Source organism: Hyaena hyaena, unplaced genomic scaffold (genome assembly GCF_003009895.1).
Source record: "Hyaena hyaena isolate Hyena2069 unplaced genomic scaffold, ASM300989v1 scaffold_1488, whole genome shotgun sequence".
NCBI classification, from domain to species: Eukaryota; Metazoa; Chordata; class Mammalia; order Carnivora; family Hyaenidae; genus Hyaena; species Hyaena hyaena.
In genome coordinates this window covers 75,772-95,700 of record NW_024082118.1, presented here as the reverse complement: position 1 = coordinate 95,700, position 19,929 = coordinate 75,772, and the positions used below count along the sequence as shown (strand labels likewise).

Genomic DNA, 19,929 nt, shown 5'->3' with positions numbered 1-19,929 from the left:
CCCATGCTCTGTCTCTCCCTCAAAAATAAACATTAAAAAATTGTCTATAAACTCTTATACTCTAGCAAAAACAAAAAATAACTTGGATGAAATTATGTAACCATTTCTCTCTCTCTCTCTCTCTCTCTCACACACACACACACAGCTTAGAAAATACAGAAGGGAAATAAGGTGACAATATATTCAACTACCATGACATCCAAAAGCCCAGAGCCAAAAGTGCTAGAACTTTTACATAAACAAAATTAAATAGTACCCAGGCAAAGTGAAAGTTAGTCATCCAGATGTTTCCAGCTGGATATTTGCTGTACTGAGAAAAAAAGATCCTATTTGACTCATTTTTTCCCACATCGCAAGCAGCTGCTAACAGTAGCAACCCCAAAGCAATTTAGTAACTATACTTTGAACCGTAAAATTACTAAATTGAGTACATCCTGTCCCATCATACGTAGGTCCTTAGTGTAAAAACAAATACTTTTTACTTAGTTCTCCTCAGTATACTTTTGTTGCTGTTGTTACTATCATTTTCTTACCTGATCTTCTCCTTGCATATCTTGCTTTTCAACTTTATTCTAAGAGGAAAAAATCAAGATAATTTAGGAAGAACATACAGCCAAGGAAGAAGAAACCATATTTTAAAAAAGTGTTAAGCTGTTAGGAAAAGCCAAGATAAGGAGAACTGTAATTTATGTCCAATGAGCTTCAATTCTATTTCTGTGAGAATTAAGCTTCAATACATTAAATACTAATATTTTAGTGTAGTTATTTAATCATCTGCAAATAGTGTTTACATCCATCCAATATTTTTATATATCTCAAAGAATATTTATGTTTGGAGATACTTTGTAAAACAGCTCTTTAACATAAAAATTCCAACTTCTTAGCTTCTGGCATCTCTCCCATAAGATTATTGACCCTCCTTATGAAACAAAATGTTAAATATTTAGTTCCCACCCCCATACCCTCAGAAAAACTTCACCTGATTCTGAAGACTTGTACTCCTGGAAATTTCATTTCTCAGAAAAGAAAACCATGAGAGGAAGTTTTTCTGGTCCAAATTTTGAACAAGACAGAACTATTTAGAAGACCTAGAAGCCTTGGGGAAAAGCGACCATCTCATTTTATAATAAGTAGTAATGAAGGAAGGGAATGGCGGGCATAGTCAGACACATGTCTTGCTATTAATAGAATGACATTTCCAAGCAGCTGTCCAAATAGTTCAAGTCCCCCATCACAACTGTAACTTACCTCAGAGTCAATATAAAAAATCAACCAGCTACCAATTCTGGAATTTAAAAAAAAAAAAAAAAAAAACTATGAATGAACTTGAGGAAATTCCTGCTCTATAGACTACTTAAGCGATAAACCATCTAATGACAGTAACATAACTTACCTAACTTTTGGCTTTCCATGCAATCAGCCACTGTAGAACCAGATATCTAGTCAAACAGTTGGCTAGGCATTAGTTGTTGTTTTTTTTTAATTATTACACATCTTTACTACTTAAATTTAATTTCTATCAATGGGGCTAGAAAAATGAGATTGTAGAAGAAAGACCAAAAGATAGGGTTATTTGGATTTCATGGCTTTATAATTATTTAAACTATTTCTTGTGGAATGCTAAAGAATAGAAATGACAATGAACTTTAATTGCAAATATATGTTGATGGTAAGGTCTAATAAAAGCTGTAAAAATTAACAGATGTGAAAATGAGCTGTATTGGCTTCCTTCGCAGAATAGAGAGCCATCCATTAATCTCTGGGAAAAAAGGAAGAGCACTGAAAAGGAAATATTGGAACCATGAGTTTAGGTCAACTTCAATATAATTATACCATAAAGAATGAAAATAATATTTAAAAAGTGATAATGTTTTAGAATGCAGATTAGCTAGGAAGAACTATGATATCACAGAAAGCAGAGTAAGACTATGTCCAGTTTACATTCATAAGCAGACCCAGTTATTTTCATATCTAGGTATTTTTTCATTCCCAGTACAATTAAAGAATTTTCATTATAATGTAAGTTCTTCAAATTTTGCCATCCAATAACACATTGTTCTGGAGTGCTTAGTAAATAAATTAATTGAGGTTTTTTTTTTCCCTTCTATTTATTCTGTTTAGAGCTATTGGAATCTAACTTCATTATACTGGGCAAGAAGAAGAAATAAAGGACATTTTAATTAGGGTGCACATGCCAGAAAGTTTTATATTTCTGAGATGGGAGATGAAGATTTTTAAATATTTTTCTTAGATAATCTCCAAAGAAGTTCATTGTAGGTAAAATTAGCTTGAATAAGTTAAGTAAGTCTTGAAGTCAAGAAATCAGTTACTGATCTTTCCTTCTGACTGCTGGACAGTAAACCATCTGGTTTGTCATCACGTAAATCACATTCCATTCTGTTAACATGGTTACAACTAACCACCATTTGTTATAGCAACATGGAACTAAGGAGCAACTGGATATATTTTGAAAGGGAGCTTCATAGTAATCTCTATATTTTCCAGGGTTGAAGCAGGGAACAATAGCCTGAGTATCTAAAAAACAATGCTTGACAGTCTGATTTTACTGGAATTTTTTAGTGTGCTTTATGAATTAGTTCCACCATGGAAGTAAAGGTAGACATTTTTACATCCTTCTACTCAATATTCAAGAGGAGTCATATAGGAAAATAAACTTTAAGAATGTCTAGTATTCTATTCCAAACTTCAAAGTAAATGAAATTTTATATAAAATTGAGTAATAGTGGCATAAGGAACACAATAGAGTGTTTTTCTTCTTTTTCTGAAATTCTCAGATATAAAAAAATATTCCATAAAATAAACATTAAACCCACACTTGATGACATCTTCTGTACTAAAAAGTTGGACACAGGAAGTAATAACTTAGATTTCTTATAATATAATGATGGATTTTGTCCCATATTTAAGCCTGAACTACATAAACTACTTAAATTTAGAAAAGAACACAGAAGTGAATTAATTTTCTATATGATAAGAGAAAAACTTGGATTATAATATGTAATTTTTGAAATATGATTATCACCTTTCCTTCTATTTTTCTATTTTGAAAAATTTACATCCTACTAATTATTCTCCAATTGCTATTTTTCCTATAGCTGATTTAAAAAATGAAAACTGGGAGGAGGAAGAGTTTAGATGGTGTAGAGCTAGGAGAACCTTATACTTGCCTGGAACACAGCTAGATAATTATCAAATCATTCTGAACACACAGGAAATCTATCTCAGGACTGAGAGAACAAACTACACAACTGGAGGGAGAAAAGAGGCCATACTGTGGAAGTTAGGATGTACAGAGATGCAATTTGGAGGAGAAAAGAATCATGGGTGTTGTTGAGGGGATGGAGCACTGCTCACAGAGAGAGGAAATACGGAGAGAGAAAGCAGAATGCAGGGGACTGCATGCACACAAAAAAACACATCTAAAAACTGTTGACTGAAAAAATTAGAGAATCTGATGATCACTGTTTTTATAAGGCAGAATTCAAAGTCTCTCAAGACTGGCAGGCATAGTGGTACTCCTGTGGATAAGGAGGGCAGAGGTTTGGAATTGGACAGTGTGCTCTTAGGATCCCCAGGTTGCATTGGGAGACAATAGTTCTCCCTTCTTGAGGTATATTTAGGAGAGGTGGCACTACCTTTCAGGCAACAAAAGAGTTGACAGGTGCCATAAGGCTACCCCTTTCATTAGCATATGAGCAGAGAGGCCTGCTGAGCGCAGCTAACCTGGATGGCAGCTTTTTGCTACACTACCATGAAATCCAAGACCTTGCACGGTCATGCAGTACCCCTCTGGAACAAACATGCGCCAACCACAGCAGGGTGAGACCCATCTCCAGAGGATCAGTGAGAGTCTGCATTTTGCCAGAAGCCTAAAATTTGGAGTTTTTAAAACCAAGCACACACATGAGATAAAACACAGGAGCATGCACTGCCAGATAGCCAGATGGCTTGAGCACAGACAGAGTGAAGGCAGAGATCTGATGGAAACCTGGGACACAAGAAGAGAGATTGTTCACTCTTCTATGAGGGCTTCCTGAACAGGAGCTGGTATAAATTCTTCTCTTCAGGGAATAGACTGAAGCTATGCCATTTTTCATCCTTCCTATCAGCATGGATGGACTTTAAGGAGCAGCACATAGCACACAGTAGAGGCTTGAGCTGTTTACACCAACCCTGCTCTCCCTGTTCTCTGAAGATGCCTTTTAATCAGGCCAAGTGTGATTGAAAGCCAGAGCAGCACCAGGCCCTTCCCTCATAAGACCAGCAACCCCCCACACCAGGTCTGCTGATCATAGGTTGCTGCAACACTTCAGGTATAGTGGAAATAGTACCAGTAACCAGCTTTCCAAACACACAAAAGACAGACACCTACACAGAATGTCAATCTGGAGGAACTCATTCCAAAATAAAGAACAAGAGGTAATGGATAGGGAGTTAATCACAATAAGCTATAAAGAATATGCCTGAACCAGAATTTAAAACAAGAATAATAAAGATACTAACTGGGCCTCAGAAAAGCATAGAAGAACCAGAAAGACCCTTATCACAGAGAAAAAAAAAAAAAAAACCTAAAAATTAGTTAAGCCAAAATAAAAAAGGCTGTAAACTGAGATGCAAAATGAACTAGATATAATGACGACAGGATGGAAGTAGCAGAAAAATGACTAAGTAATATAGAAGATAACATATAGAAAATAATGAATCTGAAAAGAAGAGGGAAAGAAAAATATTGGGTCATGAACATAGATTTAGGGAACTCAGCGACTATATAAAGTGTAATAACATTTGTATCATAGGAATCCCAGAAGAAGAGAGGGAAACAGGGCAGAAGGTTTATTTGACCAAATTATAACTGAAACCTTCCCTAATTTAGGGAAAGAAACAGATATCCAGATACAGAATTCACAGAGAACTCTAATCATAATCAACAAAAGCAGGCCAACACCAACACATATCATAAAAAAGTTACAAAATAAGAATCCTGAGTAGCAGCAGAAAAGAAATGCCAAAACTACAAGGGAAGAAAAATCATGTTAGCACCAGATCTTTCCACAGAAAGCTGGAAGGCCAGAAGGGAGTGACATAATGTATTCAACATGCTGAATGAGAAAAATACACAGCCAAGAATACTTTATCCAGCAAGTCTGCCATTCAGAAAAGAGAGATAGTTTCCCAGACAAGCAAAAACTAAACGAGTTTATGAAAACTAAACCAGATCTGTGATAAATATTAAAGTGGAATTTTTGAGTGGGAAAGAAAAAAAATATTAGAAAAGAACAAAGAAAATCTCCAGAAACAATAACTTTACAGGTAATACAATCCACTAAATTAATATCTCTCAATAATCACTCTGAATGTAAGTGAAACTAAATGCTCCAAACAAAAGACAGAATGGTGTCAGAATGGATTAAAAAAAAAAAAAAAAGACCCATCTATATGCAGCCTAGACCATACTCACTTTATTTTATTTCATTATCTTATTTTAATATTTTAAAGACAGTGGAAGGATAAGTAGGGCAAAGGGACAGAGGGAGAGAGAGAGAATCTCAAGCAGGCTCTATGCTCACATGTAACTTGATTCAGGGCTCAAGTCACACTATCCTGGGATCATGACTTGAGCTGAAATCAAGAGTCAGATGCTCAACCAACTGAGCCACCCAGCAGCCCCAGACTCATTTTTAGGCCTAAAGATTGAAAGTAAGGTGATATAAAACCATCTATCATGAGAATAAATATCAAAAGAAAGGCAACATGGCCAGACTTATTTTAAGAAACTAGATTTTAAACCAAAGACTGTAAGAAGAGATGAAAAAGAGCACTATATTATAATACAGGGGTCTACCCAACAAGATTTAACAACTGTAAATATTTATGCCCACAACTTGAAAACACGCAAATATATAAATTAATTAATAACAAATATAAAGAAACTCATTGATAACAATAAAAAAAACAATAAAATAATAGTAAGGAACTTTAACACCCCACTCACAACAATAGACAGATCATCTAAGCAGAAATTTAACAAGGAAACAATGGCTTTCAATGACACACAAGACCAGAAGGACTTAACAGATATATTCAGAACATTTCATTCTAAAGCAGCAGAATACACATTCTTTTATTTTTTTTTTATATTTTTATTTATTTCTAGGAGAGAGAGAGAGAGAGACAGCGTGAGCAGGGGAGGGTCAGAGAGAGAGGGAGTCACAGACTCTGAAACAGGCTCCAGGCTCTGAGCTGGCAGTCAGCACAGAGCCCGACGCGGGGCTCGAACCCACGAACCCGCGAGATCATGACCTAAGCGAAAGTCGGACGCTTAACCGACTAAGCCACCCAGGCGCCCCATAATACACATTCTTTTAAAGAGCACATAGAACATTCTCCAGAATAGATCACATACTGAGTCATAAATCTGGCCAAATACGTTCAGAAAGATTGAGATCATACCATGCATATTTTCAGACCACCGTGCTATGAAACTTTAAGTCAAACACAAGAAACAAGTTTGGAAAGACTACAAGTACATGGAGATTAAGAAACATTGACTAAATAAAATTAACTAGGAAATTAAAGAAGAGATTTAAAAAAATACATGGAAGAAAATGAAAATGAAAACAAGACAGTCTAAAAGATTTGGGATGCAGCAAAGGTGGTCATAAGAGGGAATGTGTATAGCAATACAGGTCTACCTTAAGAAGCAGGAAAAGTCTCAAATATACCAACTAACATTATACCCAGAGGAACTAGAAAAAGAACAGCAAATAAATCCTAAAGCCAGCTCAAGAGAGGAAATAATTAAGATCAGAGCAGAAATAAATGACATAGAAAAAAATTCATTAGAACAGATCAACAAAACTAAGAGCTAGTTCTTTGAAAGAATTAATACAATTGATAAACCCCTAGCCAGACTTATCAAAAATAAAAGAGAAAAAAAAGAGAAATAAAATCATAAATGAAAGAGGAGATATCAAAACCAACACTACAGAAATACAAACAATTATAAGAGAATATTATGAAAAATTATATGCCAATGATTTGGGCAATCCAGAGGAAATGGATAAATCTCTAGAAACATATAAACTACCAAAACTGAAAAGGAAGAAATATAAATGTTGAACAACACATAACCAGCAAAAAAAAAAAAAAAAAAAAATTGAGTCAACAATAAAAAATATCAAAAACAAAACAAAAAAAAAAGTCTAGGGCCAGATGGATTACCAGCAGAATTCCACTAGATGTATAAAAAAGAGTTAATACCTATTCTTCTCAAACTTTTACTAAAAGTAGAAATGGAAGGAAAAATTCCAAACTCATTCTATGAGGCCAACATTACCTTGATTCACAAACCAGAAAAAGACCCCACTAAAAAGGATAATAACAGGCCAATATGCCTGATGAACATGGATGCAAACCTTATGAAGAAAATATGAACAAATTGAAACCAACAGTACATTGAAAGAATAAAATGGGATTTATTCCTGGGTTGATTTACAAATCAATTATTGCCATACACCACATTAATAAAAGAAAGGATAAGAACCATATAATTCTGTCAATAGATGCAGAAAAAGCATTTGACAAAATACAGCATCCATTCTGGATAGAAACCTTGAACAAAGAATGAATAGTAGGAATTCATTTCAACAACATAAAGGCCAATATGAAAAACCCATAGCTAATATCATCCTCAATGGTCAGGAAAAAGACAGGGATGTTCACTCTCACCATTTTTATTTAACATAGTCCTCTAAGTTCTAGCCTCAGTGCTCAGACAACAACAACAAACAAACAAACAAATAAATAAATGGTCTACCTGAAGCCAGAAGTGTGGCTGAGAGACAGCGGTGGCTGGTAGCCCTGGGGTCAGCCAAGGCTTGCCTGACAGACAGTAGGACCAAAAGGAAAAAGAGTTTGTTGAAAACACTGAAAACTTGAAAACTAAAATGTCAGAACTAAGACTCTACTATGACCTCCTTATTCAGCAAGTAGATAAAACAAAAGAAGTGACCACAATTGGTGTGTCCAATTCTGAGTAGGGAATTGATGTGGGAACTCTGCCGAAATCAACCTGCAATACTTTTCTGAAGACTTTGGAAGAATGCATGCAGATCGCAAATGCAGCCTTCACCTCCAAACTGCTCTATCGCACTCCACCAAGTTCACCGCAGATGGCCATGCTCAAGTCCAACAAGATGTAACATCCTATTATACTGATTCATAATTCATTGGCAAGGCAAATGGAGTTAAACAATTGTGAAAATGGATCTTTACATATGGAAGTAAATGATGATGAAGAAATTCTAATGAAAAATAAGAACTCCTGGGGGTTGGAGGCAAGATGGCAGAGAAGTAAGGAGCTCCATACATTTTGCCTGCACCCATCTCTCAAACAGAGAAGGCCTGAAGTCGTAGGACACTGAGCCACAGGAGTTTGGGAAGAGAAAGAGACAGAGTACACTGGGAAGGAAACCTCATGAGTGCGTGAGTGCGAACTGGGGAAGATAAAAGCGGGACGGGACCCAGAGATATGGAGGGAGGGGAGGGAACCCAGCTTGCGTGCAGCTGCAGTGAGTGATTAACCGGCGAGTGGTGGCGAGCTGCCGCGAGTCCAGGGGAAAGGAAAGAAAAGCTGAGATTGTTCATAGAACCGTCCCTGGAGAAGAGAAAAAACCTTGGCTTGGAAAGACAGCGTTTTTTTAGCTATGGCTGGGGTGCTGACTTTAAACTAGGTGCCCTGGTCCCAGAAGGCGCTAGGAAAAACTGAACTGCCAAGAGCCCTGCACCATCCATGGCGGCAGCACGCGCAACATCGGCCCGCTGAAGCGGAGGTGGCGGTGGCTACCTGGTGAAGCGGTGCCAGCACCTCGTGAAGTGGCGGCGGCATATGCAACAGCGGCCTGCTAAAGCGGCAATGGCGGCAACGTGGTGAAGGGGCGCCGGCGCCCTGTAAAGCGGCAGCGGCCCGCTGAAACGTCGGCGGGGCGCGGCAGTGACTCGGACTCTACGGACCTGAAGTTGCTACCTTCCCCGAACTCACTCGGGTTGTATCCCTGCTTGACCCCGGCAGATCTGAGGCTGAGACACTTCCCCCACCCCCAACTCAACCCCCAAGCAATAGGGAAGGAGTAATCTGCAGGACTCTTCAGGGCAGTATAACAAAGCCCCCTGACTGGGACCTAAAAACAGGCAGTGTGTGGGGCATAGAACTCATCCCACCTTGGCTACATCCTCAGCACAGGGAGATCGGACTAAAGAAGTGATTTGCAACGCTTGGTTGAGAAGGGACTGGGGCAATGCCATTCTTCTCCCCACACCCACCAAGGAGGGTCCTCAGGGAGCTGCCAGCGGACACAGTGGAGACAAGACCTGCCTACACCAAACCACGCCCATCCCCTCGAGAAAGCTGTTTTGTTGTTGTTGTTGTAGCTGATTTTACCTGAGCCTGGGTTTGCATGTTTATTGGTTTTGTCTGTGCGTTTGTGTACCTGTGTTCCCTCTGTGGTTGTCTGTTTCTTTTTCCAGGGCTGCCTCAAGAAACAAGCCACACTACACATGGTGGAGAGTCGCAAATACCACTACCAGTAGGGAAACAAAATAACCAAACGCTCAACAAGAGAAACCAAGAGATACCATCCAAAGAACACTTCCTGAACAGACAGGCCCTGAACAGTTAAAAGAGCCCTCTCTAATACAGCAGAACTCGCAGGGGCCGTGTGAACAACAAGCTTTTAAAATTAACAAGAGAGGAGGAGGGGACAAAATGGCGGAGAAGCAGGGAGCTCCATACATTGCACTCGCCCCCATATCTCACACAGAAAAGATCTGAAGCCATAGGAAACCTTATAGAACCCAAGAGATTGGGAGAAAAAGGACGCAGAATTCACTGAGAAAGACTTCTAATGTGAGTGCAAACTGGGGAAGATAAAATCGGGCCGGGATCGGAGACTCCAGGGACGGGGGCGATCCCCCTGTGCGGGGAGTGAGAGGGGAAAAAGAGAGAGTCCAAAACTACTCAAGATACGGGCCCTGCCGCTGGGAAACAGAAAAACCTCTGCTCAGGGAACAGAAGGACCGTGCGCGGCAAATCCCTGCACGCCAGGTCCCCCTGCGCCAATTCCTCCCGGAGGGGTTGCACGCGCAGACCACTTCTTTGTGCTCCTGGCTAGCTGGACGCTTAGAGAAGCTACACGCCTACTGCGCCATTGTGCCCCTGGCTGGCTTGAACCCTGGAGGAACCACATGCGTGCATACTGGGTCACCGCGCTCCTGGCTGGCTGGAACTCTAGAGGGAAGGTGAAGAGCTTAAAAACTTGTAGATTTGCCTGCAAGTTCATGTTTCGGGGGACGAGACACAGAGGGACCTGGTTTCCCTCTCTCCAGAGGGCCCGGCACGGCCCACAGACAGTCCCCCGCCCATGCTCCCCAAATGACTAGGAGGAGAAGGGAGCAGCTATTTTGGCTCCAACCCCAGGGCTAGGCAAGAGGCTTGGAATTGACCCGAGGGGATCACCTGTGAGGTTGTGTCTATGGCGATTTCAGTGGGGCTTGCGGACTGGGATTTGGAAACTAGGCCTGGCCTGGGTTAAAGAGCACAGCCCACTTTGACTGTGCCCCCAGCACGGAGAGCTTAACACCCAAAAAAGTGAGGTGCAGCGCTTGGTTCAAGAAGGGACTGGAGCGCTGACACTCTCCTCCCCAACACCGCCAAGGCAGAACTCCCTCCTGATGCATTGGATCACACCATGCCCACACCTGCTTGAGAGCTGCCCTCCCCCCTTTTTTTCTTTTTTCTTTTATGTTATTTTTTTCCCTCAGAAAACTGACCTGTTTAACTGTGGTCACCGGCTTCCTTAAACAGCCAATCTGTAAATTCTACACCTACTGACCATTTCATCTCTTTCTCTCAGGAATAATTAGACTATATAGTTTCTCTGTATAATACCAGTTTCCTTCTTTCACCTATCCAATCATATTCTACCCTTTATCTCTTTGAAAAATTCTTCTTATCCCTTCTGCCTGTTCATTCTATTTCCAATTTTGCCTCATCCCCGCGCTGTCTTCTCTCTCTTACTCTATGCACTTCAACCTGGACTGCATAGACCCGGCTGTTTAATTGTAGCTGGGAAATCTGGTTATATGTTTTAAACCATTCTTTGTCCATCGGTTTTCTCCTTTTTTTCCTTTTATTTTCTTCTTTTTGACTTTTTATGTATATTTAAATTTTCTATTATTCGCCTTCCCTCCTCCCTCTTTTCTCCTAACCTTTTCGTTTCCCTCTCGGTTTGCATGTTAGTTCGATTTGCCTGTGCGTTTGTGTGCTTCTGCTACCTGTATGATTGTCCGTCTGTTTTCTTTTCCAGGGCTACCTCAAGAAACTAGCCAAAGTACACAGGGTGGAGAGTCCCAAATATCACTACGATTAGGAAAATAAAATAACGAAGGTCTCAACAATAGAGACCAAGAGGTACCGTACAAAAAACACTCTGAAAGGATAGGCCCTGGACAGTCAAGGAGTTTTGTCAGGAACAGCAACGCTCACAGGTGCAGAGAGCATAATAAGTCTTTAAAACTAACAAGAGACAGAAAACTAACTAAAATGATGAAACGAAAGAGCTCTCCTCCAAAGAAATTCCAAGAAGAATTGACAGTTAATGAACTGCTCAAAACAGATATAAGTAGCATAACTGAACAAGATTTTAAAACAATAATTATAAAATTAATAGCTAGACTTGAAAAAAACATAGGGGACATCAAAGAAACTATGGCTACAAGCAACACGGAGAATAAAAAAAGGCATGATTAATTTAAAAATTTGATAAATGAGATACATAATAAATTAGAGGCCTCCAATGCACGGATTGAAGAGGCAGAAAGGAGAATAAGTTATTTAGAAGACACTGTTATAGAACAAGAGGAAACTGAAAAAAAAAGACAAACTGATTAAGGAACATGAAAGAAGAGTTCGACAGCTCAGCTATACAGTCAAATGGAACAATTTCCATATTGTAGGGATCCCAGAAAAGGAAGAGAGAGGGAAAGGTGCTGAAAGAGTCCTGGAACGAATTACAGCAAAGAACGTCCCCAACCTGGGGAAGGAAGTAAATGTTCAAATACAAGAGAATCAGAGGACTCCCCTCAGACGTAATTTAAATCGATCGTCGGCACGGAATATCATAGTAAAAATGGCAAAAGATAAGGACAAAGATACAATCTTGAAAGAAGCTGGGGAGAAAAAGGCCCTGACATACAAAGGGAAACCTATCAGAAGGTGACAGCCCTATCTACTGAAACTTGGCAAGAGAAAGGAATCGTAGGAGATCTTCAATGTGATGAACAGAAAAAATATGCAGCCATATTTTTTAATAGAGCCAAGAATACTCTATCCAGCAAGCCTGTCATTCTCCAAATAAATAGAAAATGAAAGAATTTGTCAACACTAAGCCAACCCTACAAGGAATCCTGAGGGGGACGCTCTGAAGAAATGTTGGAAGGAATAAAGATACTAGAGACATAACCACAAACATGAAGCCCAAAAAAGACACAAAGACTCTAAACCCACATATTTCAATTATAACACTGAATGTAAATGGGCTGAATGCTCCAATCAAAAGACATAGGGTAGCAGAATGGATAAAAAAACAAAAAACATCTATATGCTATCCACAAGAAACTCATTTTAGACTGGAAGACAACTTCAAATTAAATGTAACGGGATGGAAAAAATATATCATGCTACAGGGAATCAAAAGAAAGCTAGAATAGCTATACTTATATAACAAAAGGGACTTTAAAAAAATTTTTTTTAAATGTTTTATTTATTTCTAGGAGAGAGAGAGAGAGAGACAGCGTGAGCAGGGGAGGGTCAGAGAGAGAGGGAGTCACAGACTGAAACAGGCTCCAGGCTCTGAGCTGTGTGTCAGCACAGAGCCTGATGCGGGGCTAGAACCCACAAACCGCGAGATCACGACCTAAGGAAAGTCGGACGCTTAACCAACTAAGCCACCCAGGCGCCCCACAAAAGGGACTTTAAATTAAAGACAATAACAAGAGCTGAAGAAGGGCATCACATAATATTTACAGGGTCTATTTCTTCAGGAAGAAATAACAATCATAAATATCTGTACACCGAATATGAGAGCACCTAAATATTTAAAACAAATAATCACAAACAGAAAAAGCTTATAGATAAGAAAGTGCTAATAGAGGGGACTTTAACCTCTGCTTACAAGAATAGATAGGTCAAACAGGCAGAAAATAACTAAAGAAATAATGGACTTGAAAGACATTGGATCAGACGGATCTGACAGATATATTTAGAACTCTACATCCTGAGGCCAAGGAATTTACTTTCTTCTCAAGTGCACATGGCACATTCTCCAAGATAGATCTCATACTGGGACATAAAGCAGCCCTCAATAAATATGAAAGCAATGGGATCATACCATGCACACTCTCAGATCATAATGCTTTGAAGCTTGAAATCAATCACAGGAAGAAGTCTGGAAAACCTCCAAAATCATGGAGATTAAAGAACACCCTACTAAAGAATGAATGTCCAATCAGACAATTAGAGAGGAAATTTAAAAATATATGGAAACAAACGAAAATGAAAAGACAACAATCCAAACTCTATGGGATGCGGCAAAGGCAGTCCTAAGAGGAAAGTACATTGCACTCCAGGCCTATTTCAAGAAATTAGAAAAAGTACAAGTACAAAATCTGACAGTTCACTTAAGGAACTAGAGGCGGAGCAACAAGAATGGCCTAAACCCAGTAGAAGAAGAGAAATAGTAAAAATTAGAGCAGAAATAAACAACATAGAGACCAAAGAAACAATTGAACAGATCCATGAATCCAAGAGTTGGTTTTTTGAAGAAATAAACAAAACTGACAAACCTCCAGCCAGGCTTTTCAAAAAGAAAAGAGAGAGCACCCAAATAGACAAAATCATGAATGAAAACAGACTTATTACAACCAACCCCTCAGAAATACAAGCAATTCTCAGGGATTACTATGAAAAAATTATATGCCAATAAATTGGACAACATACAAGAAATGGACAAATTCTTAAACAGACACTCACTACCAAAATTCACACGGGAAGAAATAGAAAACCTGAACAGACCCATAACGAGTGAAGAAATCGAATCAGTGATCAAAAATCTCCCAACAAATAAGAGTACTGTACCTGATGGCTTCTCTGGGGAATTCTGTCAGAGGTTTAAAACAGAATTAATCCCAATCTTTCGCAAGCTATTCCAAAAAATAGAAATCGAAGGAAAAATTCCAGACTCATTTTATGAAACCAGCATCACTCTGATTCCCAAACTAGACAGAGATCCAGCAAAAAAATAGAACTACAGGCCAATATCCTTGATGAATTCGGATGCAAAAATCTTCAACCATATCCTTGTAAATCGAATACAACAGCACATTAAAAGAATTATCCACCAAGATGAAGTGGGATTCATCCTGGGTTACCAGACTGGTTCAACATTCGCAAATCAATCTATGGGATACATCACATCAACAAAAGAAAAGATAAAAACCATATGATCCTGTGAATAGATGCAGAAAAAGCATTTGACAAAATACAGCATCCCTTCTTAAGAAAGACTCTAGAGAAAGTTGGGATAAAAGGAACATACTTAAACATCATAAAAGCCATCTATGAGAAGCCTTCAGCTAACATCATCCTCAATGGGGAAAAACTGAGAGCTTTCCCCCTGAGATCAGGAACAAAACACTGATGTCCACTATCACCACTGTTGTGTAACATAGTGCTGGAATTCCTAGCACCAGCTAGCAGACAACAAAAGGATAGCAAAAACATCAGAAATTGGGTAAGAGAAAGTCAAAATTGTACTTTTCACAGACGACATGGTACTCTACATAGAAAACCCAAAAGACTCCACCAGAAACCTACTAGAACTGATCCAAGAATTCACTAAAGTTGTGGGTAGAAAATTAACGTACAGAAATCGGTTGAATCTTATACACCGATAATGAAGCAACAGAAAGAGAAATCAAGAAGCTGATCCCATTCAAATGCACACACACACACACACACACAAAAACATACAATACCTAGGAATAAACTTAATCAAAGATACAAGAGATCTGTAAGGTGAAAACTATAGAAAACTTGTGAAGGAAATTGAAGAACACACAAAGAAATGGAAAAACATTACATGTTCATGGATTGGAATAAATATAGTTAAAATGTAATTAGTACCCAATGTAATCTACACATTCAATGCAATTCTATTCAAAATTTCACCAGCATACTTCTCAAAAGTAGAACAAACTATCCTCCAATTTGTATGGAACCACAAAAGACCCCAAATAGCCAAAGTAATATTGAAGAAAAAACGAAAACGGGAGGTATCACCATCCCAGACTTTAGACTCTACTACAAAGCTGTCATCATCAAGATAGAATGGAATTGGCACAAAAATAGACCGTCGACCATGGAATAGAATTTAGAACTCATAACTGAAACCAAAAATATATAGCCAACTAATCTTTGACAAAGCAGGGAAGAATTGCTATGGAAAAACGACTCCTCTTTAACAGATGGAGTAGGGAGAACCGGACAGCAACATGTAGAAGAATGCAACCTGATCATTTTCTCACAACATACACAAAAATAAACTCAAAATGGAAAAAAGACCTGAACGTCACACAGAAAACCATCAAAACCCTAGATTAGAAAGCAGGAAACAACCTCCTTGACCTCCACCACTGCAAATTTTTACTTGACACATCCCCAAAAGCAAGGGAATTAAGAGCAAAAATAATTTGCTGGGACCTCATCAAGATTAAAGGCTTCTGCATGGCAAAGGAAACAAACCACAAAACTATAGGCAACCAATGGAATGGGAAAAGATAGTTGCAAATGACATATCAGGTAAAGGGTTAATATCCAAAATCTATAAAGAACTCAACAAACTCCACACCTGAAAAACAAACAACCCAGTAAAGAAATGGGTAGAAGATATGAACAGACACTTCTCCAAAGAGGACATCCAGATAGCCAACAGACACATGAAACAATGCTCAGCATCCCTCCTAATCAGGGTAATACAAATCAAAACCACACTGAGATACCACCTCATGCCAGTCAGAGTGGCTAAAATGAGCAACTCAGAGAACTCTAGATGCTGGCAGGGTGTGGAGAAACGGGCACTCTCCTAAACTGTTGGTGGGAATGTATACTGGTATAGCCCCTCTGGAAAACAGTGTGGATGTTCCTCAAAAAATTAACAATAGAACTCCCCTATGACCCAGCAATAGCACTGCTAGGAATTTAGGCAAGGGTAAAGAAATGCTGACACATAGGAGCACATGGACCCCAATGTTCATAGCAGCACTATCAACAATAGCTAAAACATGGAAACAGCCTAAGTGTCCATCATCAGACGAATGGATCAAGAACATGTGTTTATCTATACAATGCAATGCTACATGGCAATGACAAAGAAAGAAATCTGGCCATGTGTAGCAACATGGTTGGACCTTGAGGGTGTTATGCTGAGTGAAATAAGTCAGGCAGAGATGAAAAGTATATGTTTGCACGTATAGGAGGAATAGGAGGAACTTAAAGGAGGACCATGGGGGAGAAGAAGGGGGTAAATGGAGGGGGAAATGGAGAGAGAGGCACACCATGCAAGACTCTTGAATACTGAGAACAAACTGAGGACTCATGGGTGTGGGGAGTGAGGGAGGAGATGGGCGTGGAGGAGGGCACTTCTGGGGATGAACACTGGGTGTCATATGGAAACTAACTTGACAATAACTATTTGTAAAAAGAAATAATAAATAAAATAAAATAAAATAAAAAAACAAGAGATAGAAAGGTAACAAAAATGGCAAAATGGAAGAACTCTTGTCCATAGAAACTTCAGGAAGAAATGACAGGTAGAGAACCGCTCAAAACAGATATACGCAACATAACTGAACAAAAATTTAGAATAATAAAATTAATCGCTGGGCTTGAAAAAGGCATGGAGGACATCAGAGAAACTATGGCTACAAACAATATCGAGCTTAAAAATAGTTATGGTGAATTAAAAAATGCGATACATGAGATACATAATAAACTGGAGGTGTTCAATGCACGGATTGAAGAGGTAGAAAGGAGAATAAGTAATTTAGAAGACGCTATTTTAGAAAAAGAAGAAACTGAGAAAAAGAGAGATAAACTGATCCAGAAACATGAAAAAAGATTTCAAACCTCAGCGATACAATCAAACGGAACAATATCCGTATCATAGGATTCCGGAAGAACAGAGAGGGAAAGGTGCTGAAGGAGTCCTGGAAAAAATTATAGCAGAGAATTTTCCCAACCTTGTGATGGAAGTATATGTTGAAATTCAAGAGGCACAGAGGACTCCCCTTAGTTTTAATTTTAATTGTTCTTCTGCACGACATATCATAGTGAAACTGGCAAAATATAAGGACAAAGAGAGAATTTTGAAAGCAGCTAAAGAGAAAAGGGCCCTAACATACAAATGGAAACCTATCAGATTGGTGACAGACCTATCTAAAGAAACTTGACAGGCCAGAAAGGAATGGCAGGAGATCGTCAATGTGATGAATGGAAAAAATATGCAGCCAAGAATCCTCTAACCAGCAACCTGTTATTCAGAATAGAATGGGAGATAAAAGTCTTTCCAATAAACAAAATTGAAAGAATTTGTCAGTACAAAGCCAGCCCTACAAGAAATCCTAAGGGGGACTCTGTGAGGGAACTGTTGCAAGGAATGCAATATATCATAGACACCACCATAAGCATGAATCCCACAAAGGACACAATGACTCTAAACCCACATATTTCAATAAAAACACAGAAAGTAAATGGGCTGAATACTCCAATCCAAAGCCATAGGGTAGTAGAATGGATAAGAAAACAAAATCCATCTATTTGCTGCCTACAAGAAACACATTTTAGACTGGAAGATACCTTCAGAGTAAAAGTAACGGGGTGGAGAAATATACATCATGCTTTGTGAAGTCAAAAGAAAGCTGGAGTAGCTATACTTATATCAGATAAACTTGATTTTAAATTAAAGACAATAACAGGAGATGAAGTAGGGCATTATATAATAATTACAGGGTCTATCTATCAGTAAGAACTAACAATTAGAAATGTCTAGGCACCGATTATGGGAGCACCTAGTAAATATTTAAAACAATTGATCACAAAGAGAAACAATCTTATAGATAAGAATGTTCTAATAGTAGGTGACTTCCATACTCCGCTTACAGCAATGGATAGGTCAACCAGACAGAAAATCACTAAAGAAACAATGGACTTGAATGACACATTGGACCAGATGGATCTCACAAATATATTCAGAACTCTACATCGTGAGGCCAGGGAATTCACTTTCTTCTCACGTGCGCATGGCACATTCTCCAAAATAGATCACATACTGGGACATAAAGCAGCCCTCAATAAATATAAAAGCATTGAGATCATACAATGCACACTTTCAGATCATAATGCTTTGAAATTTTAAATCAATCACTGAAAGCAGTCTGGAAAACCTCCAAAATCATGGAGATTAAAGAACACCCTACTAAAAAATGAATAGGCCAATCAGACAATTAGAGAAGAAGTTTAAAAATATATGGAAACAAATGAAAATGAAAATACAACAATCCAAACTCTATGGGATGCGGCAAAGACAGTCCTAAGAGGAAAGTACATTGCACTCCAGGCCTATTTCAAGAAATTAGAAAAAGTACAAGTACAAAATCTAATAGGTCGCCTAAAGCAACTAGAGGCAGAGCAACAGAGCACCCCAAACCCAATAGAAGAAGAGAAATAGTAAAAATCAGAGCACAAATAAACCACATAGAGACCAAAGAAACAATTGAACAGATCCATGCATCCAAGAGTTGGTTTTTTGAAGAAATAAACAAAGTTGACAAACCTCTAGCCTGGCTTCTCAAAAGGAAAAGAGAAAGCACCCAAATAGACAAAATCATGAATGAAAACGGACTTATTACAACCAACCCCTCAGAAATACAAGCAATTATCAGGGAATACTATGAAAAATTATATGCCAACAAATTGGAAAACGTAGAAGAAATGGACAAATGACTAAACACCCACTCACTACCAAAATTCACATGGGAAGAGATAGAAAATCTGAACAGACCCATAACTAGTGAAGAAATCGAATCATTTATCAAAAATCTCCCAAAAATAAGGGTCCTGGACCTGATGGCTTCCCTCGGGAATGCTACTTAGACATGTAAAACAGAATTAATCCGAATTCTTCTCAAGGTATTCCATAAAATAGAAATCGAAGGAAAAGTTCTGTACTCATTTTTTGAAGCCAGCATCACTCTGATTCCCAAGCCAGACAGAGATCCAGCAATAAAATAAAACAACAGGCCAAGATCCTGGACGAATACGGATGCAAAAATCCTCAACAAGATCCTTGCAAATAGAATCCAGCTGCACATAAAAAGAATCATCCACCAAGATCAAGTGGGATTCATTCCTGGTTTACAGGGCTGGTACAACATTTGCAAATCAATCAATGTGATACATCACATCAACAAAAGAAAAGATAAACACCATATGATCCTGTCGATAGATGCAGAAAAGCATTTGACAAAATACAGCATCCCTTCTTAATAAAGACTCTAGGCAAAAAGGAAGTCAAATTTTCACTCTTCGCAGATGACATGATATTCTACATAATAAAACCCGACAGACTCCATCCGATGCCTACTAGAACTGATCCACGAATTCAGCCAAGTTGCAGGGTACGAAATCAACATACAAAAATCGGTTGCATTTTTATACACCAACAATGAAGCTACAGAAAGAGAAATCAGGAAACTGATCCCATTCACAATTGCACAAAAAAAAAAAAAAAAAAAAAA

The 19,929-nt window shown here is 38.6% G+C and overlaps 1 pseudogene; it reads left to right on the top strand.

The window, feature by feature from the left end:
- The first annotated feature begins 3,797 nt into the window (after positions 1-3,797).
- The window catches only part of LOC120225711, a 20,974-nt pseudogene continuing 4,842 nt past the window's right edge, over positions 3,798-19,929 (top strand).